The sequence below is a fragment of the Diospyros lotus genome, chromosome 1 (assembly GCF_014633365.1).
Source record: "Diospyros lotus cultivar Yz01 chromosome 1, ASM1463336v1, whole genome shotgun sequence".
Lineage (NCBI taxonomy): Eukaryota > Viridiplantae > Streptophyta > Magnoliopsida > Ericales > Ebenaceae > Diospyros > Diospyros lotus.
This window is the reverse complement of record NC_068338.1, coordinates 11,032,155-11,057,132: the sequence shown is the minus strand read 5'-3', so window position 1 is coordinate 11,057,132 and position 24,978 is coordinate 11,032,155.

The window sequence follows — 24,978 nt, the reverse complement described above, 5'->3', positions numbered from 1 at the left end:
AAGAAAGTTCAAATTCTGATTTTTGGATGTTTTGAAAAGTTGAGTTTTAAGCATGTGTCCATAGTAGAACAGTTTAAAAAAAAAAGAGACAACTTTGATTCAATCAATGATATCTTCAAGTGTACTAACTTGATGATGACGATTTCAAATTTAGGAGAAAGAGAACATTTTAAAACAATAAATACACTCAAGAAAGATCAAATTCTGATTTTCGGATATTTTGAAAAGTTGAGTTTTAGCCATGGGTCCATAGTTGAACACTTTAAATAAAAATGAGACAACTTGGATTCAATCAACCATATCTTCAAGTGTAATAATTTGATGATGACGATTCCAAGTTTAGGAGGAAGGCGACATTTTGATACATTGAATACATTCCAAAAAACTCAAATTCTGATATTTGGAAGTTTTGAAAAATTGTGTTTTTGCCATGGGTCCATAGTAGAACAATTTGAAAAAAAAAAAGACAACTTTGATTCAATCAACGATATCTTCAAGTGTACTAATTTGATGATAATGGTTCCAAATTTAGGGGAAAGGCAACATTTTGATATATTAAATACACTTAAGATTGTTCAAATTCTAATTTTCGAAAGTTTTGAAAAGTTGAGTTTTTCCCATGTGTCCATAGTAGAACATTTTAAACAAGAAAGAGACAACATTGATTCAATCGACGATATCTTCAAGTGTACTAGTTTGATGATGACGATTCCAAATCTTGGTGAAATACGACATTTTGATACTCTAATTATACTCATGAAAGTTCAAATTCTGATTTTCGGGATTTTTGAAAAGATGAGTTTTAGCAATGGGTCCATAGTTGAACACTTTAAGTAAAAAAGAGACATCGTGATTCAATCAACGATATCTTCAAGTGTACTAATGTGACGATGACAGTTCCAAATTTAGGGGAAAGACGACAATTTGATACATTAAATACACTCAAGAAAGTTCAAATTCTGATTTTCGAAAGTTTTGAAAGGTTGAGCTTTAGCTGTGGGTCCATAGTTGAACACTTTAAATAAAAAAGAGACAACTTTGATTCAATCAACGATATCTTCAAGTGTACTAATTTGATGACGACGATCCCAAATTTAGGACAAAGACGATATTTTGATACATTAAATACACTCAAGAAAGTTCAAATTCTGATTTTCGAAAGTTTTGAAAAGTTGAGTTTTTGCCATCGGTCCATAGTAGAACATTTTAAACAAGAAGGAGACAACTTTGATTCAATCAACGATATCTTCAAGTGTAATAATTTGATGATGTCGATTCCAAGTTTAGGAGAAAGGTGGCATTTTGACACATTAAATACACTCAAGAAAGTTCAAATTCTGATTTTTGGTGGTTTTGAATTGTTGAATTTTTGCCATGGGTCCATAGTAACACACTTTGAATAAAAAAGCGACAACTTATTAAATCAACGATATCATCAAGTGTACTAATTTGATGATGACGGTTCCAAATTTAGGGGAAGGATGACATTTTGATACATTAAATACACTCAAGAAAGTTAAAATTGTAATTTTTGAAAGTGTTGTAAACTTGTGTTTTAGCCATGGGTACATAGTTGAACACTTTAAATAAAAAAGAGATAACTTTGATTCAATCAACGATATCTTCAAGTGTACAAATTCGATGATGATGATTCCAAATTAAGTAGAAAGACGACATTTTCATACATTAAACACACTCAAGAAATTTCAAATTCTGATTGTCGAAAATTTTGAAAAGTTGAGTTTTAGCCATGGGTCCATAGTAGAACACTTTAAACAAGAAAGAGACAACTTTGATTCAATCAACGATATCTTCAATTGTACTAATTCGATGTTGACGATTCCGAATTTAGGGGAAAGACAACATTTTAATACATTAAATACACTCATGAAAGTTCAAATTCTGATTTTCGGATATTTTGAAAAGTTGAGTTTAGCCATGGGTCCACAGTTGAACACTTTAAATAAAAAAGAGACAACTTTGATTCAATCAACCATATCTTCAAGTGTAATAATTTGATGATGACGATTCTAAGTTTAGGAGAAAGGCGACATTTTGATACATTCAATACATTCAAGAATGTTCAAATTCTGATTGTTGGAAGTTTTGAAAAGTTGTGTCTTTTCCATGGGTCCGTAGTAGAAAACTTTGACTAAAGAAGAGACAACTTTGATTCAATCAAAAACATCTTGAAGTGTACTAATTTCATGAAGATGATTTCAAATTTAGGAGATAGATGTAATTTTGATACACTTTACACACATAAGAAAGTTCAAATTCTAATTTCGGGAGTTTTGAAAGTTGACTTTTAGCCGTGGGTCCATAGTATAACACATTAAACATGAAATAGCCATCTTTGATTCAGTCGATGATATCTTCAAGTGTATTAGTTTGATGATGACGATTCCAAATCTTTGTGAAAGATGACATTTTGATACTCTAAATACAGTTAAGAAAGTTCAAATTCTGGTTTTGGGATGTTTTGAAAAGTTGAGTTTTAAGCATGTGTCCATAGTAGAACACTTTAAATAAAAAAGAGACAACTTTGATTCAATCAATGATATCTTCAAGTGTACTAATTTGATGATGACGATTCCAAATTTAGGAGAAAGAGAACATTTTAAAACAATAAATACACTCAAGAAAGATCAAATTCTGATTTTTGAATATTTTGAAAAGTTGAGTTTTAGCCATGGGTCCATAGTCGAACACTTTAAATAAAAAGAGACAACTTTGATTCAATCAACCATATCTTCAAGTGTAGTAATTTGATGATGACGATTCCAAGTATAGGAGGAAGGCGACATTTTGATACATTGAATACATTCAAGAAAACTCAAATTCTGATATTTGGAAGTTTTGAAAAATTGTGTTTTTGCCATGGGTCCATAGTAGAACAGTTTGAAAAAAAAAAGAGACAACTTTGATTCAATCAACGATATCTTCAAGTGTACTAATTTGATGATAACGTTTCCAAATTTAGGGGAAAGACAACATTTTGATACATTAAATACACTCAAGAAAGTTCAAATTCTAATTTTCGAAAGTTTTGAAAGGTTGAGTTTTAGCTGTGGGTCCATAGTTGAACACTTTAAATAAAAAAGAGACAACTTTGATTCAATCAACCATATCTTTATGTGTAAAAATTTGAGGATGAAGATTCCAAGTTTAGGGGAAAGGCGACATTTTGATACATTAAATACACTCAAAAAGTTAAATTCTTATTTTTGGAGGTTTTGAAAAGTTGAGTTTTTGTTATGGGTCCATAGTAGAACACTTTGAATAAAAAAGAGAAAACTTTTATTCAATCAATGATATGTTGAAGTGTACTAATTTGATGATGACGGTTCCAAATTTAAGGGAAAGACGACATTTTGATACATTAAATACACTCAAGAAATTTCAAATTCTAATTTTGAAAGTTTTGAAAAGTTGAGTTTTAGCCATGGATCCATAGTTGAACACTTTAACTAAAAAAGAGACAACTTTAATTCAATCAACAATATCTTCAAGTGTACTAATTTCATGAAGACGATTTCAAATTTAGGAGATAGATGTAATTTTGATACACTTTACACACATACGAAAGTTCAAATTCTATTTTCGGGAAGTTTTGAAAAGTAAAGTTTTACCCGTGGGTCCCTAGTAGAACACTTTAAACATGAAATAGCCATCTTTTATTCAGTCGATGATATCTTCAGGTGTATTAGTTTGATGATGGCGATTCCAATTCTTTATGAAAGACGACATTTTGATACTCTAAATACACTTAAGAAAGTTCAAATTCTGATTTTGGGATGTTTTGAAAAGTTGAGTTTTAAGCACGCGTCCATAGTAGAACACTTTAAATAAAAAAGAGACAACGTTGATTCAATCAACGATATCTCAACTATACTAATTTGATGATGACGATTCCAAATTTAGGGGAAAGACGACATTTTGATAGAATAAATACACTCAAGAAAGTTCAAATTCTGAATTTCAAAAGTTTTGAAAATTTGAGTTTTAGCCATGGGTCCATAGTAGAACACTTTGAACAAGAAAGAGACAACTTTGATTCAACCAATGATATCTTGAAGCGTACTAATTTGATGATGACGATTCCAAATTTAGGGGAAAGAAAACATTTTAAAACAATAAATACATTCAAGAAAGATCAAATTTTGATTTTCGGATATTTTGAAAAGTTGAGTTTTAGCCGTGGGTCCATAGTTGAACACTTTAAATAAAAAAGAGACAACTTTGATTCGCTAAACGATATTTCAACTGTACTAATTTGATGATGATGATTCCAAATTTAGGGGAAAGACGACATTTTGATAGAATAAATACACTCAAGAATGTTCAAATTCTGATTTTCGAAAGTTTTGAAAATTTGAGTTTTAGCCATGGGTCCATTGTAGAACAGTTTGAACAAGAAAGATACAACTTTGATTCAATCAAAGATATCTTCAAGTGTACTAATTTGATGATGACGACTCCAAATTTAGGGGAAAGAAAACATTTTAAAACAATAAATACACTCAAGAAAGATCAAATTTTGATTTTCGGATATTTTGAAAAGTTGAGTTTTAGCCGTGGGTCCATAGTTGAACACTTTAAATAAAAAAGAGACAACTTTGATTCGCTCAACGATATTTCAACTGTATTAATTTGATGATGACAATTCCAAATTTATGGGAAAGAAGACATTTTGAAACATTGAAAACATTCAAGAAAGCACAAATTATGATATTTGGAAGTTTTAAAAAATTGAGTTTTTGCCATGGGTCCATAGTAGAACAGTTTGAAAAATAAAGAGACAACTTTGATTCAATCAACAATATCTTCAAGTGTTCTAATTTGATGATAACAGTTCCAAATTTAGGGGAAGTCAACATTTTGAAACATTAAATACACTTAAGATTGTTCAAATTCTTATTTTTTAAAGTTTGGAAAAATTGAGTTTTTCCCATGTGTCCATAGTAGAACATTTTAAACAACAAAGTGACAACTTTGATTCAATCAACGATATCTTCCAGTGTACTAGTTTGATGATGACAATTCCAAATCTTGGTGAAATACGACATTTTGATACTCTAAATATACTCATGAATGTTCAAATTCTGATTTTCGGGATTTTTGAAAAGATGAGTTTTAGCAATGGGTCCATAGTTGAACACTTTAAGTAAAAAAGAGACAACTTTGATTCAATCAACCATATCCTTATTGTAATAATTTGATGATGAAGATTCCAAGTTTAGGGGAAAGGCGACACTTTGATACAATAAATACACTCAAGAAAGTTCAAATTCTGATTTTCGATAGTTTTGGAAAATTGAGTTTTTGCCATGGGCCCACTGTAGAACATTTTAAACAAGAAAGTGAAAAATTTGATTCAATCGAAGATATCTTCAAGTGTACTAGTTTGATGATGATGATTCCAAATCTGGGTCAAAGATGACATTTTGACACTTTAAATATAATCATGAAAGTTCAAATTTTGATTTTTGGATATTTTGAAAAGTTGAGTTTTAGCCGTGGGTACATAGTTGAAAACTTTAAATAAAAAAGAGAAAACTTTGATTCAATCAACGATATCTTCAAGTGTACTAATTTGATGATGACGGTTCCAAATTTAGGACAAAGATGACATTTTGAAACATTAAATACACTGAAGAAAGTTCAACTTCTTATTTTTGGAAGTTTTGAAACGTTGAGTTTTAGCAATGGGTCCATAGTTGAACACTTTAAATAAAAAAGAGACAACTTTAATTCAATCAAGGATATCTTCAAGTGTACAAATTTGATGACAGCGATCCCAAATTTAGGAGAAAGACGACATTTTGATACATTAAATACACTCATGAAAGTTCAAATTTTGATTTTTGGAAGTTTTGAAAAGTTGTGTTTTTGCCATCGGTCCATAGTAGAACATTTTAAACAAGAAAGGGACAACTTTGATTCAATCAACGATATCTTCATGTGTAATAATTTGATGATGTCGATTCCAAGTTTAGGAGAAAGGTAGCATTTTGATACATTAAATACACTCAAGAAAGTTCAAATTCTGATTTCTGGTGGTTTTGAATTGTTGAATTTTTGCCATGGGTCCATAGTAGCACACTTTGAATAAAAAAGCTGTTAGATATAAGCCCTTAAGACCAGTTCTAGTGACACTCGCAAAGGCTGGCACATCATCTTCCTCCTTGTTCGGTATAAGATACCGAAAGATAAGATTAGTGGGTCTCGTACCACTCTGTATGAGATACAGAAGAAAGACGAGTGGGTTGTCGTTATAGGAACGAGTTCTCTGAACGGGACTATTAATATTGAATCACATGGGTTTTATCTCACGGATCAGTGATTTAATATTAACTACGAATTTGTATTAGTCCTTAGACCTGAGATGACATGGATATCTGTGTGTTAGTGGATTAGGATATCAGCAATATTATATGGTTGTCCTAATCAGGGATAGCCGTACGTATCTATGTGCCTAGTTCAGTGACACACGAGGTATGTGTGCATCAGACATGGAATCTATCATCTCGAGATATACGAGGAAGATATCCTATGCGATCTAGTGGTCACTTAACGATAAATCCTTGGCCGAGGTAATATGACGACGGAATTTGGATTCCGTTGAGGTTGTGTCATATTAGTCAAGTATGATTATTGGATTTGGTCATACGACGAGATCGAGAGATTTGACCTACTGTCCGTGATCTCATATCTCGTCGGGATATAGTATGATAGAGGGACTGTATTGCAGGACACCGTAATGTAAGGTTCACATTCCCGCTTCACATTAAATTGAATAATCATGACATATTGCTAGATGTCACTCATGATTTACGAGAATTAATAATTGATTAATTCTCGTTGCCAATTTAATTGTGAACCTAGAAAGTCCCACCCAATAGAAATCGTTTTTAAAAGAAAAAGGGGGCAAATTTAGTAATTATGGAATTACTAAATTATAAATACAATTATTTAAAAAATAAAAATAATTAAATAAATAATATGATTATTTATTTAATTATTAATTTGGTTTGGGCTTTTTGCTAGCACCTAAAGCCCGGCCCAATAGCATTTAGGGTTTTAGGGTTTCTTGTCTATAAATATAACATTAAACCCAAAATTCGATCAATCAATCAGTTGAATCAAAACGGAAATTTTAGAGAAAATTTCTGAATCCCTTTTTCTCTCAAGTCTATTGAAGTCTTGACGATTTCGGGTGGACCGACTCGGCATCTCACGCGTGCGAGATATCAGGCGAGTTATCGGCAACGAAATCAGATTTCATTTCGAGGTAACTTTTCATTTTATGTCTTCGATTTAACCGTAAGATTTCAAAGACGTGATACCAATAAAATCAGATTTTATTTTTCGCTGCGTATGATCAGATCAATGTTTTCCAACAATGGTATCAGAGCCATCGTTTTTCCAAACTTATGGTTTTAATTTATGTGTTTGTCGGACATCAATTTTGTGTTTTGAATCAAAAATAATTTTGTGTACATATGATATACGTAAATATATGTTGCTGGAAAAACAAAACAAAAGTTTTTATTTAAACAAATATATGTTTGTTTTGAAGTTTTGCTGGAACGTAATATATGTATGTGTATGTATATATATAATATATATATATATTTGCAGAAACATGAAGCAGCAAAAGGAAGCTGCGGATTCGATCCGCTGCCACTGTTGGGCGGCGCTGATGGCCGCGGCACCGCTGGGTAGTGCCGACAGGCCAGTCGACGCCGCTAGGTGGCATCGCTAGAAGAAAAGGCGCCTCTGGGCGGCGCCAGATGCAGCAATCGGCGCCACCAGCAGTGCCCTTGGCCAAAGGCCGCACTGCTGGGCAGCGCGGCCATGGCTGCTGCTGCGACCGCCGTCGCTGTCAGCGACGGTGGCCACAGGGGTGGGAGGTGGTGTAATACCCGATATTACATGGTATTAAAAATAAGTAATTTTTTGGATTATTTTGTCAGGACCTCGGGTGGTTCGGAAAGTCCAAGGGTCAATCTCGATAAATTAATTAATAAAATTGTCGAATTGGCGGCTGGGAGTGCCTCAGGACTTGGATGTTCAGGGAAGAGGGCAAGAGATTAATGAGTGTCTCAAGGCAAGGTTTATGACGCTAGAAGCAGTCTGATTGGGAATAATTTTCAGATTTAATTTTGTATAAGCTCGAAGGGGTGCAAATACCGAATAGTCGCAAAGGACTTCCGGGAAGCTGAGGGGACCTTAGGGGTGGTCCGGTTTTATGAATAAGGTAACCCTGAAGCGTTTTCGAGTCAAAATAAAGGTCCCGTGCAGGCGCAAGGATGAAATCGGTATTTTTAAGTAAATGCCGGTTATTAATTTTCAAAGAAATCGAGTTGGGAGTGGCTTGATGATAATTAATTTATTCCTTGGAGGGTCCAAGTGCTATAATTAAAATCCCAAGTGTAATTAAATTTTCTTAATTATAATTATGGAAAATTAGAGGGATTTATAAGTAAATTTATGTGCTTATATATAAGTATATATGAGGGAGCGTGAGTTGCTTGCTGCTTCCATTTCAAATTCAAATTTTGAATTTAAAAACAGAGAGCTAGGCAGAGAGAATTCGAGCAATTGAGAGAGAGATTGCGAGTGAGAGCTTGCGAGAGAGAGATGCTGGCCGGATGTGCTAACCGAAGGCAGCAACCATGGCTGTCGTTTGATGGCCGAAACAAAGAATGAGAGAGATCGAGAGAGAGCTATGGCCGAGAGGAGAGAGTTTGTGAGCAAGAGAGAGAGCCGATTATGGCTAGTTGGAGGGCCGAGCAGTGCCCGGCCTGGGATGGCTGTTGTAGCGAACAAAGGCGGTAGCGGTTGAAGGCCGATCAGCCATAGCTGCGGTGCTGGAGCTTGGAGGCGCAACTATGGAGGCCGAGGCCGAGGCAACCAGTGGAGGGTCGCGATTAGCAGGCAGCAGGCCGTTTGGCCAACAGTGATGTTTGGACGAAGCTGAAACAACAATGGTGGCCGGTCGTGATGGTGTTGCAGCGCACTGGTGCGCTCGAGAGGAAGTCCGGCCAGTGGCGGTGGTCTCCGTGCCGTCGGCAATGGCCGACATTAATGGTGACAGCAGCGGGGGTGGCCGTCAAGGGCCAGCCGCTAATGTAGAGCGAGTGAGAGAAGGAGGAGGCCCGGCTGAAGGAAAAAGGAGGAGGAATAGTGCCGCGCGGGAGAAGAATCAGGGAGAAAGAAAGAAATTAAAGAGAAAAAAAAATAGAAAAGAAATAAAAAAAAAAGAAAATCTAGAAAAATAGGGAAAAATCCCGAAAAATTCCAAAAAATTGGGGAAAAGTCCTGGAAATTATATTGAGGCTCGTAGAGCATACCGAAAGCTCGAGAATGGGATTTCGGGCATGTGATGGTAGCTCCGGAAGCAACGTCGGCGTGGGCGATTAGCCGATTTTTCCTTCCAATTGAATGAGGTAATTAATTATTTCTTTGAAATTAATTGAGGTAAATTAATTTAATTATTTTCATTATGCGAGATAATGAATTATGTAATATTAGTTGGATTAAACCCTGTGTGGGGGTTATTTGAAATTAGTTAATGGATGATTTTGGTGATGTGCAGCGTAGTTGAGGGCATTGGTTTAATGCCGAAGGTTAATGGAGTTGGGATTTTTGTATGATTGGTATTTAGGTTCAACCGGGGAGGCGGTGATCCTAGAAGAGCTCGGAGTTCGGGTAGGCGTTCTCACCGAGGCAGGGATGAGGCTTCGAGCCAGGTAAGGGATGGCCCCATGTGGAGGTGGCCTTGCAAGTTGGTAAATGTGTTTGATAATGTTTTTATGTTGCATTGGCATGTAGTGGTTATATCTTGTGTGATGCAAGCTCTAGTGGACCTATGGCCTTAAGGAGGACTAGTGGTGGGGGCTGATAGGTTGATGCCTCAAACCTTGGAGGGTTGTGAGGATGTGTGAGCCTAGCCTCATTTGCATGCATTGGCATACATAAACATGATTATATTCATATTTACATGCATTGCACCCTTACTAAGTCTTTATGACTCATAAGGTTTTACCTCATGTGTAGATGATGCAAGTCTGGATGCAAGCAGGGATGGCGCCAGGAGGCCGTTGTGGCGACTAGTTGAGTTGCCCAAGTTATGTATTTTTAATATTACTTGTATGTAGCCAGGGGGCGTGGTGTATGTATGCCCTTGTGAGTAAATGTCTATGTTATTGAGCTTAAATGTATCTAATTGTTGTAATCATCATAGTGTGATAGATGATTGTGAGATTGCTTGTTGAATGTGGCATAGTCGGTAAAGCTAAGTTTCGGACCGAGTCAGGATTAGCAAGGTACGTTCTCATAAATCCCCAAATACTCAGCGAAGTGTTTGTATGCTAGCCTTGTGCCTGGGTCACCTCTGGCTTGCTATGGGGCCAGCTGAAGAGAGGTGAAGCTCACTTAAGTTTCGGGTCTCGGTCCGCTGTGTTTTCTTGATTGAGTTAGGACCGATTCCCGAGTGGAGAGAAGGGAAGGACGAAGCCTAGTTCCCACCTAGGGCGTTTCCTATTGAAACATAGTCTAACCCTTCAGTCGTCGTTTGTCGGGTGAGTAATCAGGTCGATTATTTACCGGTGACGCCGTAAGTGGGAGCGGGTCGTTACAGGTGGCTGTTGGGCAGCCACCTGGAAGAGGGACCACCGCCTAAAGAGGTGGCGAGGGGTGCACGACGCGGGCATGCCCCGCGGCCGCCTAGGGCGGCGTGTGCCCCCTCGACGTGGGCTGGGCCCGCGTCCCCTTAGCTGGGCTGCGGGCCTGGCCCGCGAGCGCGGCCTTGGCCGGGCTCATCAGCCAGGTCACTGGCCTCGTGCACGCGGCCTGCATGGCCGCGTGCCTTGCACGGGCGGCCACGCACGTGCGCCCATGGCGCGCGTTGCAGCGCACGGCCGCACTTGCACGCGCGCGGGCGGCGCCCCCCCCTTTTTCCATTTTTGTTTTTTAATTTATTTTTAATGTTTTCCAGCAAATTTAATTTCAAAAAAAAAAATTTAAATTATTATTTTTCAAAGCACTTAAGGTATAAATGTTATACACATGTCTGACAATTAGATAAATTTTATAATGTGCTTTTAATTGTTAAATAGGATGTAGTGAATGTCGTGTCGCATATCGGTATTGGTCATGGACTTAGGACACTACATAGATGATGTATGTGTTGTGTGGATGTATGAATTGTTTTATTTGATGGTCTACGTGCCAAGATTTGCCGTTTTTGGATAACGGTTGTAAAATTAATTGTTTAATTTTATTTTCGCTTTTATTCTATTGTAAAAGTAGTTTATAGTAAATGCAAAAGCGATGATTCAATCAATGGAGGCATGACGTGGAATAGAGTCATCAAAGGTGAAATAATCGAAGAAACGAAGACCTTATGTAAATGGGTTATGCTTGTAATAGTTGTAAGCAGTTTTCCTTTTATGCACCCACGTATGCACCGCACATTTCCAATGGCTGGAATCGTGCCTAGAATGCATGTTTGAGTTCATGACCATGTCGACTACTTTATGCAATGTTTATTTTACATAGTTGATGTATGATGATTAAAAAGTTGCATGTGTAAAGTGAGACCTAAAAATTAGACCAAAAATCTCTCATATTTATAAAATTAAATTGTAACCGATTAGACCTTAAGAGTTAAGGCAATTTAATCGGGGCTCTCCATCACGGTAGAGATTAGGGCATTTTGATTCGTGTGTTGACCGGCTATGGATACATAGGGGTTGCACACTGGTTAAAATGTTTTTAATTTCTATTTATCATTTGATGAGATGGGAATGCACAAATATTTAGACCCAAGAACCTATTATGTGAGGGGATCGATATTCAACTGTGCAGACTTGTCAGCGTGATGGTATAATTTAACCACGTTCAATTTCCAAGAAACTATTATGTGAGGTACATTGGACTGGGAGCCAAAATAATATTTGGGCCGTACATGAGATGTACTGGACAAGAGTTGTCCACTTTTTGAATTTATTATTCCAAGAATCTATTATGTGAGGAATAATAAGTTTGATAAGAATCCAAATACCCACTAGAATTCATGCCAACGTGAATTCGCATTTTCCTTCATTGGGAGTAAGGAATCTGATAAACTTAGTGGGAGGCACTGTTTGATTTAAAGACCAAAATCAAATAGTTAAGGAAAACAAGATATCTAATAATCTATTTATTTTCTGCAGATACATCAAATGGCTTCATTGCACCCACTTACAAGAAATCTTGACAAGCACCAATTAACTGGACCAAATTTCAATGATTGGCTCTTAAACTTGAAACTGATTTTGAACTTGGAAAAAATTACTTATGTATTGGATGCTCCTGTACTTGTGCCTGCTAATGATGATGGAGGGGAAAGTATTCCTCAAAACATTACTCAAGAGGAGCAAGATACTCTTACTAAGTGGCGAGATGATGATCTCACCACTAGGAGTTACATGCTTGTTTCAATGAGTAGTGAATTACAGCGTCAATATGCAAATATGCCTGAAGCGTACTCTATCATCACACGCCTATATGCAAATTTGGGGGATGAGTTGAATCCTCACCTCTAAATTGATTTGATCCTTCAATCTTTGCCAGATTCGTATGGATATTTCATATCAAATTTCTATATGAATAAAATAGAGTGTACTCTGACAGAGTTAATGAATATGCTTATTACGGCACAGAGCAACATGAAATCGGGTACTGTGATGGCTGTTACCTCTTCCAGTAAGACTAGGAAAGGGAAAGGCAAGAAAAAAGCCACGCAAGTACCATAGGGGGCTAAGACAATAAGTAAGAAGAAGGGAAAAGCTGTTGCCAAAGGAAAATGTTTCCACTGTGGCAAGGACGGGCACTTGAAGAGGAACTGCAAAGACTACCTCAGTTCCTTGAAGAAGGAAGCGGAAGGTATGATGATAGTTCACGAGTATTTTTCCATTGCTCATTGTTCTACTTTATGGATTCTAGATTCTGGAGCAACAACTCATGTTTGTGCTTCTGTATAGGATCTGGAGCAAAGTAGAAGGCTCGCAGATGATGAGATCGTGCTGAAGGTGGCAAACGGGGCAAGAGTTGCAGCCACAGCTATTGGCACTATTACTTTATCTTTATTGCGTGGACATAGTTTAGTTTTAAACAATTGTTTATGTGTACCTGGAGCTTTTAAGAACATTATTTCTATTCCTGCTTTAGTGAAAGAGAATTATGAATTTTCTTTTAAAAATAATGTTTGTGAGATTTATTTTGGAAATAAATTGATTGCTTCTGGTAATTTTGTCAATGGTCTTTACATTTTGAATGTAACTGTTGATAATGATAAAAATCTGCGTGTATTGAATAATAACAAGAGACAAAGGGATAACCCAAATCCCAAAATTCTGTGGCATCATCGATTAGGTCATATAGGGGATGATAGAATCACTAGGTTGGAGAAAGATGGGCTTCTTGGCCCATTGGGTTCTGAACCTTATCCAACATGTGAATCTTGTATCCTAGGAAAAATGACCAAATCACCATTTGTTGGACAAGGAGTTAGAGTTACAGAATTGTTGGGACTCATACATTCTGATGTATGTGGGCCAATTAATGTAATGGCCCGAGGGGGTTATCAATATTTCATAACTTTTACAGATGATATATGGATATGTTTATCTTATGAGACATAAATCTGAATCTTTTAAAATGTTCAAAGATTTTAAAGCTGAAGTAGAAAATCAAACTGGCAAAAAGATAAAAGCCTTACGATCAGATCGTGGAGGCGAATATCTAAGTCACGAGTTTGAAGATTTTCTTAAAGTCTCGGGTATTATTTGACAACACACTCCACCAGGAACACCTCAACTGAACGGGGTTTCAGAAAGGAGGAATCGGACTCTATTAGATATGGTCCGAAGCATGTTAAGTTATTCCGACTTACCATTGTTCCTATGGGGTCATGCCCTTCTTACTGCAATATACCTTCTAAATAGAGTACCTTCCAAGTCAGTTCCTACAACACCACATGAGATATGGTTTGGTAGGAAACCAAGTCTTAAACATGTTAAAAATTTGGAGATGTACAGCTTTTGTGAAAAAGCTTAAATCAGAAAAACTTGAAACTCGATCTTTAAAGGGTAGTTTCATAGGTTATCCTAAGGATACCTTAGGATATGAATTCTATATTCCTGAGCTGCAGCAAGTAGTTGTTAGCAGAAATGCCATTTTTCTTGAAAAAGAGTTTATTCAAGAAGGTGGAACAAAAAGAAAAATAGAACTTGGTGAAGAGTTCTCCGAACCTGAATCTATCCCACAAGATGTCCAATTACCAAGTGAAGAGCCAAGGCTGAGTCTTACACCTCCCAATAGGAGGAGTGAGAGGATACCTCGGCCACCTGAGAGATATGGTTTCCTAAGGGAACAAGAGTTGTTCTTAATAGGAGACCATGATCATTCAAATGACCCTACCACTTACCAAGAGGCAATGTCAGACATCGACTCACAAAGATGGCTAGAGGCTATGAAATCTGAAATGGATTCCATGTATTCGAACCAGGTCTGGACTCTTGTAGATCCACCAAGAGGTATAGTACCTATTGGATGTAAATGGGTCTTCAAGAAGAAGATAGGTTTGGATGGAAAGGTAGAGACCTACAAAGCAAGACTAGTGGCAAAAGGTTATCGTCAAAGGCAAGGTGTTGACTATGAGGAAACCTTTTCTCCAGTTGTCATGCTTGAATCCATTAGGATTCTACTAGCCATTACCGCTCATTATGATTATGAGATTTGGCAAATGGATGTGAAGACAACTTTTCTAAATGGTTATGTAGATCAAGATATCTATATGGAACAACCTGAAGGCTTCACACCCAAGGATCAAACAAGGAAGGTATGCAAGCTTAAGAGATCCATTTATGGTCTTAAGCAAGCATCCAGGAGTTGGAACATTCGTTTTGATAATGAAGTCAAATTGTTTAGGTTCATTCAAAACGTTGACGAGCCCTGTGTATACAAAAAGGTTAGTGGGAGCACGATTGCGTTTTTGGTCTTATATGTTGATGACATCCTACTCATTGGGAATGATGTGGGATTGCTATAAAAAATAAAAGCATGGTTGTCAAGTACGTTCTCCATGAAAGATTTGGGAGAAGCTGCCTACATTCTCGGCATTAGGATCTATAGGGATAGAACCAAGAGATTGATAGGGCTCTCCCAAACCAAGTACATAGAAAGAGTGTTGAAGAGGTTCAACATGGAGGATTCCAAGAGAGGCTTGCTGCCCTTTAGACATGGAATCCACCTCTCTCGAGATATGTGTCCCAAAACACAACAAGAGAGAGATCGCATGTGTAGGATTCCTTATGCTTCGGCAATAGGAAGCCTAATGTATGCGATGTTATGTACTAGGCCTGATATGGCTCATGCTGTAAGTGTTACAAGCAGATATTAGTCTAATCCAGGTGAGCAACACTGGATTGCTGTTAAGAACATCCTTAAGTACTTGAGAAGAACTAAGGATTTGATTCTTACATATGGAACGGGAGAACTTAAAGTGGAAGGTTACACAGATTCTGATTTCCAATCAGATATTGATGATAGAAAGTCTATCTCAGGCTATGTGTTTACTTGTAATGGTGGAGTATTTAGTTGGAAAAGTTCCAAACAAGATACCACCGCCTATTCTAAAATAGAAGCCGAGTATATCGCGGCATCCGATGCTGCGAAGGAAGCCGTCTGGATCAAGAAGTTTGTGACAGAACTTGGAGTGGTTCCCTCAATAGAATCTGCCATGCCTTTGTTTTGCGACAACAATGGGGCCATAGCGCAAGCCAAGGAACCAAGGTCTCACCAAAAGTCCAAACACATTGAGAGACGCTTCCACCTCATTCGAGATCAAGTGTACTAATTTGATGATGACGATTCCAAATTTAGGGGAAAGATGACATTTTGATACATTAAATACACTCAAGAAAGTTCAAATTCTAATTTTTGAAAGTGTTGTAAAGTTGTGTTTTAGCCATGGGTACATAGTTGAACACTTTAAATAAAAAAGAGACAACTTTGATTAAATCAACGATATCTTCAACTGTACTAATTTGATGATGATGATTCCAAATTAAGTAGAAAGACTACATTTTCATACATTAAACACACTCAAGAAATTTCAAATTCTGATTTTGGAAAATTTTGAAAAGTTGAGTTTTAGCCATGGGTCCATAGTAGAACACTTTAAACAAGAAAGAGACAACTTTGATTCAATCAACGATATCTTCAATTGTACTAATTCGATGATGACGATTCCAAATTTAGGGGAAAGACAACATTTTACTACATTAAATACACTCATGAAAGTTCAAATTCTGATTTTTGGATGTTTTGAAAAGTTGAGTTTTAGCCATGGGTCCAGAGTTGAACACTTTAAATAAAAAAGAGACAACTTTGATTCAATCAACCATATCTTCAAGTGTAATAATTTGATGATGACGATTCTAAGTTTAGGAGAAAGGTGACATTTTGATACATTCAATACATTCAAGAATGTTCAAATTCTGATTGTTGGAAGTTTTGAAAAGTAGTGTCTTTTCCATGGGTCCATAGTAGAAAACTTTGAATAAAGAAGAGACAACTTTGATTCAATCAACAATATCTTGAAGTGTACTAATTTCATGAAGACGATTTCAAATTTAGGAGATAGATGTAATTTTGATACACTTTACACACATAAGAAAGTTCAAATTCTAATTTCTGGAAGTTTTGAAAGTTGAGTTTTAGCCGTGGGTCCATAGTAGAACACATTAAACATGAAATAGCCATCTTTGATTCAGTCCATGATATCTTCAAGTGTATTAGTTTGATGATGACGATTCCAAATCTTTGTGAAAGATGACATTTTGATACTCTAAATACACTTAAGAAAGTTAAAATTCTGATTTTGGGATGTTTTGAAAAGTTGAGTTTTAAGCATGCGTCCATAGTAGAACACTTGAAATAAAAAAGAGACAACTTTGATTCAATCAATGATATCTTCAAGTGTACTAATTTGATGATGACGATTCCAAATTTAGGAGAAAGAGAACATTTTAAAACAATAAATACACTCAAGAAAGATCAAATTCTGATTTTCTGATATTTTGAAAAGTTGAGTTTTAGCCATGGGTCCATAGTTGAACACTTTAAATAAAAACGAGACAACTTTGACTCAATCAACCATATCTTCAAGTGTAATAATTTGATGATGACGATTCCAAGTTTAGGAGGAAGGCGACATTTTGATACATTGAATACATTCAAGAAAACTCAAATTATGATCTTTGGAAGTTTTGAAAAATTGAGTTTTTTCCATGGGTCCATAGTAGAATAGTTTGAAAAAAAAAGAGACAACTTTGATTCAATCAACGATATCTTCAAGTGTACTAATTTGATGATAACGGTTCCAAATTTAGGGGAAAGACAACATTTTGATACATTAAATACAGTTAAGATTGTTCAAATTCTGATTTTCGTAAGTTTTGAAAAGTTGAGTTTTTGCCATGTGTCCATAGTAGAACATTTTAAACAAGAAAGAGACAACTTTGATTCAATCAACGATATCTTCAAGTGTACTACTTTGATGATGACGATTCCAAATCTTGGTGAAATATGGCATTTTGATACTCTAAATATACGCTTGAAAGTTCAAATTCTGATTTTCGGGATTTTTGAAAAGATGAGCTTTAGCAATGGGTCCATAGTTGAACACTTTAAGTAAAAAAGAGACATCTTGATTCAATCAACGATATCTTCAAGTGTACTAATGTGACGATGACAATTCCAAATTTAGGGGAAAGACGACAATTTGATACATTAAATATACTCAAGAAAGTTCAAATTCTTATTTTCGAAAATTTTGAAAAGTTGAGTTTTAGCTGTGGGTCCATAGTTGAACACTTTAAATAAAAAAGAGACAACTTTGATTCAATCAACCATATCTTTATGTGTAATAATTTGATGATGAAGATTCCAAGTTTAGGGGAAAGGCGACATTTTGTACATTAAATAAACTCAAAAAGTTCAAATTCTTACTTTTGGAGGTTTTGAAAAGTTGAGTTTTTGTTATGGGTCCATAGTATTACACTTTGAATAAAAAAGAGAAAACTTTGATTCAATCAACGATATCTTCAAGTGTAATAATTTGAGATGACGGTTCCAAAATTAAGGGAAAGACGACATTTTGATACATTAAATACACTCAAGAAATTTCAAATTTTGATTTTGAAAGTTTTGAAACGTTGAGTTTTAGCCATGGGTCCATAGTTGAACACTTTAACTAAAAAAGAGACAACTTTGATTCAATCAACAATATCTTCAAGTGTACTAATTTCATGAAGACGATTTCAAATTTAGGAGATAGATGTAATTTTGATACACTTTACACACATACGAAAGTTCAAATTCTATTTTTGGGAAGTTTTGAAAAGTTGAGTTTTACCCGTGGGTCCATAGTAGAACACTTTAAACATGAAATAGCCATCTTTGATTCAGTCGATGATATCTTCAGGTGTATTAGTTTGATGATGGCGATTCCAATTCTGTGTGAAAGATGACATTTTGATACTCTAAATACACTTAAGAAAAGTTCAAATTCTGATTTTGGGATGTTTTGAAAAGTTGAGTTTTAAGCATGCGTCCATAGTAGAACACTTTAAATAAAAAAGAGACAATGTTGATTCAATCAACGATATCTCAATTGTACTAATTTGACGATGACGATTCCAAATTTAGGGGAAATACGACATTTTGATAGAATAAATACACTTAAGAATGTTCAAATTCTGATTTTCGAAAGTTTTGAAAATTTGAGTTTTAGCCATGGGTCCATAGTAGAACAGTTTGAACAAGAAAGAGACAACTTTGATTGAATCAAAGATATCTTCAAGTGTACTAATTTGATGATGATGATGAAAGTAAAGCAAGATCGGTACGGGGCAAGCAGCGTAGTTCAAAATGTTGAACCTTACCCTGATCCCGGCGATTGGATCAATGTCGAAATTAAATCATTCACAAACAAATAAATAAATCTAACCTTTAGATTATCGAGTCGTTCGCGGATTCGAGTCGTCCAAGCGTCTGGCCTCTAACTCGTGATACGCGGCACGCGTCCGTTGGCAAGGAGAGCGGAATAGGAGTGCTAGCTCCTTCTCCTTTTCGCGGCTTGTGTATGGATGGTAAAAGAACACCCACGTTTCAAATCGATGCCAAAAGAAACGGGAAGAGTGAACGGCAATACGTTTTTCAACTCTTGAAAAACGTCACCAAAAACCCTTTTTGTTAATTTTGGGCAACCCATAAAGGGATATTTATAGTGAAATATCCTAGGGTTTCTAAAACCCTAATGGATTGGGCTAGCCCATTAATTCTAATTTAATTAGAATCTTAAGTGGGCTTATTCTAGTCCAACTAGAAATATAATTAAATGGCCCAATCCTTTTATAGGTTAAATAAAATATTATGGCCCAAATCTAATTCAAGCCCAAATATATTTTATTTAATATTTGGCCCAAATCTAATTTGGTCCAAATATAATATTTAATATTTATTTTAATATTTGGCCCAAATCCAATTTAGTCCAAATATAATATTTAATTTAATACTTAGCCCAAATCTAATTTAGTCCAAATATTAATTTAAGCCCAAATATATTTTATTTCCTATTTGCCACTCCAACAAATAGAAAATTATTAAATTAGAAACTCCTTCCTAATTTAATTAATTGCCATTTTTAGTAAACTCTTTCCATTATGACGACTCCTCGTCATATTGACGTCATTACGTCTATTTGTTCTTTTTCCGTGAGAACCTACGACGGCACAACTTCTTGCCGAAGTGTCCCACTTAACCATACGTCCACTCTCCTGGTTTAAGCCAGGGACCGTGCCTATTGTGTATGACTCATTAGGCTTCCGAATATGTTGGCAATGTGTCGGTACAAACACATAAGACAAGATTGGCCTCTAGCAAGGCATCATGCCTACCCAATTATTCAGAAGGATTCATAATCCGCAAATAACCTTTCACGAGCATGGTTACCGTGTAATTCGATCCTCTCGTCAATGTATCTTATATGATCGCAAGTATGGCGATGTGTTGCTTGATAACGATCACATGAGTTTTCTTCGGTCTTCTAGATATCTTCACTTAATAGAAAGTAAATCAATAACTCCTTATTGATCTCTTTTACCATGGCCATGGATTTAAAGTGAATATCCACCGAAGGCGCCTTAGATACATCATCCTCTATCAAGGGATAGATGAGTCTCATCTTGGTTATGCACCCATCTCCATAAGCCTCACGATATGCCCAATGATCGCCCACGTGCAGCCTTTATCTAGGCCCATCGAAACGATGTCAAAGCATATCGGTCTTCTTATGAGATGACTGTGACAACCTCAGGTCCAAGGATTAGTTACACCCATCTCGTATAAGAATTCCATCAACATATAACCAAAATGGATTCTCATGGCGAGTCATGTCCAGTGACACGTTCTCCAACATTGGTCACCTATGTACTTGTCTAGGCATCCCCATGCCTATGGGTGTGAGACCCCCATTGCTATCACATAGCAAAAACATAGCACATACAAGTCTTACCGTAATTATCAATGTCCATTCTTGACATTGCTACAACTTGGGACGTTTAATGATGTCTAGAAACTGTGATGCATCATCTCACATCTTTATAGATTATTCACAATATACATCATATGAACTTCTATCTAGTTTCATTCTGTTATTACAATAATAACAAGAAACTAATAGAATGACTTCTTGTGAATTTGAATAACTCCTTATTCAAATAATAACATGATTACAATTGTTAGTGTACAACATACCCAATCTGATTGGGTCTAGAGGAACTACATTAACAGATGATTCCAAATTTAGGGGAAAGAAAACATTTTAAAACAATAAATACACTCAAGAAAGATCAAATTCTGATTTTCGGATATTTTTAAAAGTTAAGTTTTAACCATGGGTCCATAGTTGAATACTTTAAATAAAAAAGAGACAACTTTGATTCAATCAACCATATCTTCAAGTGTAATAATTTGATGATGACGATTCCAAGTTTAGGAGGAAGGTGACATTTTGAAACTTTGAAAACATTCAAGAAAGCTCAAATTATGTTATCTGGAAGATTTAAAAAATTGAGTTTTTTCCATGGGTCCATAGTAGAACAGTTTGAAAAAAAAAGAGACAACTTTGATTCAATCAACAATTTCTTCAAGTGTACTAATTTGATGATAATGGTTCCAAATTTAGGGGAAAGACAACATTTTCAAACATTAAATACACTTAAGATTGTTCAAATTCTGATTTTCGAAAGTTTGGAAAAGTTGAGTTTTTGCCATGTGTCCATAGTAGAACATTTTAAACAACAAAGAGACAACTTTGATTCAATCAACGATATCTTCTAGTGTACTTGTTTGATGATGACAATTCCAAATCTTGGTGAAATACGACATTTTGATACTCAAAATATACTCATGAATGTTCAAATTTTGATTTTCGGGATTTTTGAAAAGATGAGTTTTAGCAATGGGTCCATAGTCGAACACTTTAAGTAAAAAAGAGACAACCTTGATTCAATCAATGATATCTTCAAGTGTACTAATGTGACAATGATAGTTCCAAATTTAGGGGAAAGATGACATTTTGATACATTAAATACACTCAAGAAAGTTCAAATTATGATTTTTGAAAGTTTTGAAAAGTTGAGTTTTAGTCGTGGATCCATAGTTGAACACATTAAATTAAAAAGAGACAACTTTGATTCAATCAACCATATCCTTTTGTGTAATAATTTGATGATGAAGATTCCAAGTTTAGGGGAAAGGCGACACTTTGATACATTAAATACACTCAAGAAAGTTCAAATTCTAATTTTTGATAGTTTTGGAAAGTTGAGTTTTTTCCATGGGCCCATAGTAGAACATTTTAAACGAGAAAGCGAAAACTTTGATTCAATCAAAGATATCTTCAAGTGTACTAGTTTGATGATGACGATTCCAAATCTGGGTCAAAGATGACATTTTGACACTTTAAATATAATCATGAAAGTTCAAATTTTGATTTTTGGATATTTTGAAAAGTTGAGTTTTAGCCGTGGGTACATAGTTTAACACTTTAAATAAAAAAGAGACAACTTTGATTCAATCAACGATATCTTCAAGTATACTAATTTGATGATGACGGTTCCAAATTTAGGATAAAGACGACATTTTGAAACATTAAATATACTAAAGAAAGTTCAACTTCTTATTTTTGGAAGTTTTTAAACGTTGAGTTTTAGCAATGGGTCCATAGTTGAACACTTTAAATAAAAAAGAGACAACTTTAATTCAATCATGGATATCTTCAAGTGTACAAATTTGATGACGGCGATCCCAAATTTAGGAGAAAGATGACATTTTGATACATTAAATACACTCATGAAAGTTCAAATTCTGATTTTCGAAAGTTTTGAAAAGTTGAGTTTTTGCCATCGGTCGATAGTAGAACATTTTAAACAAGAAAGAGACAACTTTGATTCAATCAACGATATCTTCAAGTGTAATAATTTGAGGATGACGATTCCAAGTTTAGGAGAAAGGTGGCATTTTAATACATTAAATACACTCAATAAAGTTTAAATTCTAATTTCTGGAGGTTTTGAATTGTTGAACTTTTGCCATGGGTCCATAGTAGCACACTTTGAATGAAAAAGCGACAACTTTGATTCAATCAAAGATATCATCAAGTGTACTAATTTGAAGATGACGGTTCCAAATTTAGGGGAAAGATGACATTTTGATACATTAAATACACTCAAGAAAGTTCAAATTCTAATTTTCGAAAGTGTTGTAAAGTTGTGTTTTAGAGATGGGTACATAGTTGAACACTTTAAATAAAAAAGAGACAACTTTGATTCAATCAATGATATCTTCAAGTGTTCTAATTTGATGATGATGATTCCAAATTAAGTAGAAAGACGACATTTTTATACATTAAACACACTCAAGAAAGTTCAAATTTTGATTTTCGAAAATTTTGAAAAGTTGAGTCTTAGTCAAGGGTCCATAGTAGAATACTTTAAACAAGAAAGAGACAACTTTGATTCAATCAACGATATCTTCAATTGTACTAATTCGATGATGACGATTCCAAATTTAGGGGGAAGACAACATTTTAATACATTAAATACACTCATGAAAGTTCAAATTCTGATTTTCGGATGTTTTGAAAAGTTGAGTTTTAGCCATGGGTCCACAGTTGAACACTATAAATAAAAAAGAGACAACTTTGATTCAATCAACTATATCTTCAAGTGTAATAATTTGATGATGACGATTCTAAGTTTAGGGGAAATACGACATTTTGATAGAATAAATACACTCAAGAAAGTTCAAATTCTGAATTTCGAAAGTTTTGAAAATTTGAGTTTTAGCCATGGGTCCATAGTAGAACACTTTGAACAAGAAAGAGACAACTTTCAATCAATCAGTGATATCTTCAAGTGTACTAATTTGTTGATGACGATTCCAAATTTAGGAGAAAGAAAACATTTTAAAATAACAAATACATTCAAGAAAGATCAAATTCTGATTTTCGGATATTTTGAAAAGTTGAGTTTTAGCCATGGGTCCATAGTTGAACACTTTAAATAAAAAAGAGACAACTTTGAATCAATCAACCATATCTTCAAGTGTAATAACTTGATCATGATGATTCCAAGTTTAGGAGGTAGGTGACATTTTGATACCTTGAATATATTCAAGAAAACTCAAATTATGATATTTCGAAGTTTTGAAAAATTTAGTTTTTCCCATGGGTCCATAGTAGAACAGTTTGAAAAAAAAAGAGATAAGTTTGATTCAATCAACGATATCTTCAAGTGTACTAAATTAAATACACTCAAGATTGTTCAAATTCTTATTTTCGAAAGTTTTGAAAAGTTGAGTTTTTGCCATGGGTCTAGAGTAGAACATTTTAAACAAGAAAGAGACAACTTTGATTCAATCAACAATATCTTCAAGTGTACTAGTTTCATGATGACGATTCCAAATCTTGGTGAAATACGAAATTTTGATACTCTAAATATACTCATTAAAGTTCAAATTATGATTTTCGGGATTTTTGAAAATATGAGTTTTAGCAATGGGTCCATAGTTGAACACTTTAACTAAAAAAGAGACAACCGTGATTCAATCAATGATATCTTCAAGTGTACTAATGTGACAATGACAGTTCCAAATTTAGGGAAAAGACGACATTTTGATACATTAAATACACTCATGAAAGTTCAAATTTTGATTTTTGAATGTTTTGAAAGGTTGAGTTTTAGCCGTGGGTCCATAGTTGAACACTTTAAATAAAAAAGACACAACTTTGATTCAATCAACCATATCTTTACATGTAATAGTTTGATGATGAAGATTCCAAGTTTAGGGAAAAGGCAACATTTTGATACATTAAATACACTCAAAAAGTTCAAATTCTGATTTTTGGAGGTTTCGAAAAGTTGAGTTTTTGTTATGGGTCCATAGTAAAACACTTTGAATAAAAAAGAGACAACTTTGATTCAATCAACGATATCTTCAAGTGTACTAATTTGATGATGACGGTTCCAAATTTAAGGGAAAGACGACATTTTGATACATTAAATACACACAAGAAATTTCAAATTCTGATTTTGAAAGTTTTGAAAAGTTGAGTTTTAGCCATGGGTCCATAGTTGAACACTTTAAATAAAAAAGAGACAAGTTTGATTCAATCAACAATATCTTCAAGTGTACTAAGTTCATGAATGCGATTTCAAATTTAGGAGATAGATGTAATTTTGATACACTTTACACACATAAGAAAGTTCAAATTCTATTTTCGGGATGTTTTGAAAAGTTGAGTTTTACTCGTGGGTCCATTGTAGAACACTTTAAACAAGAAATAGCCATCTTTGA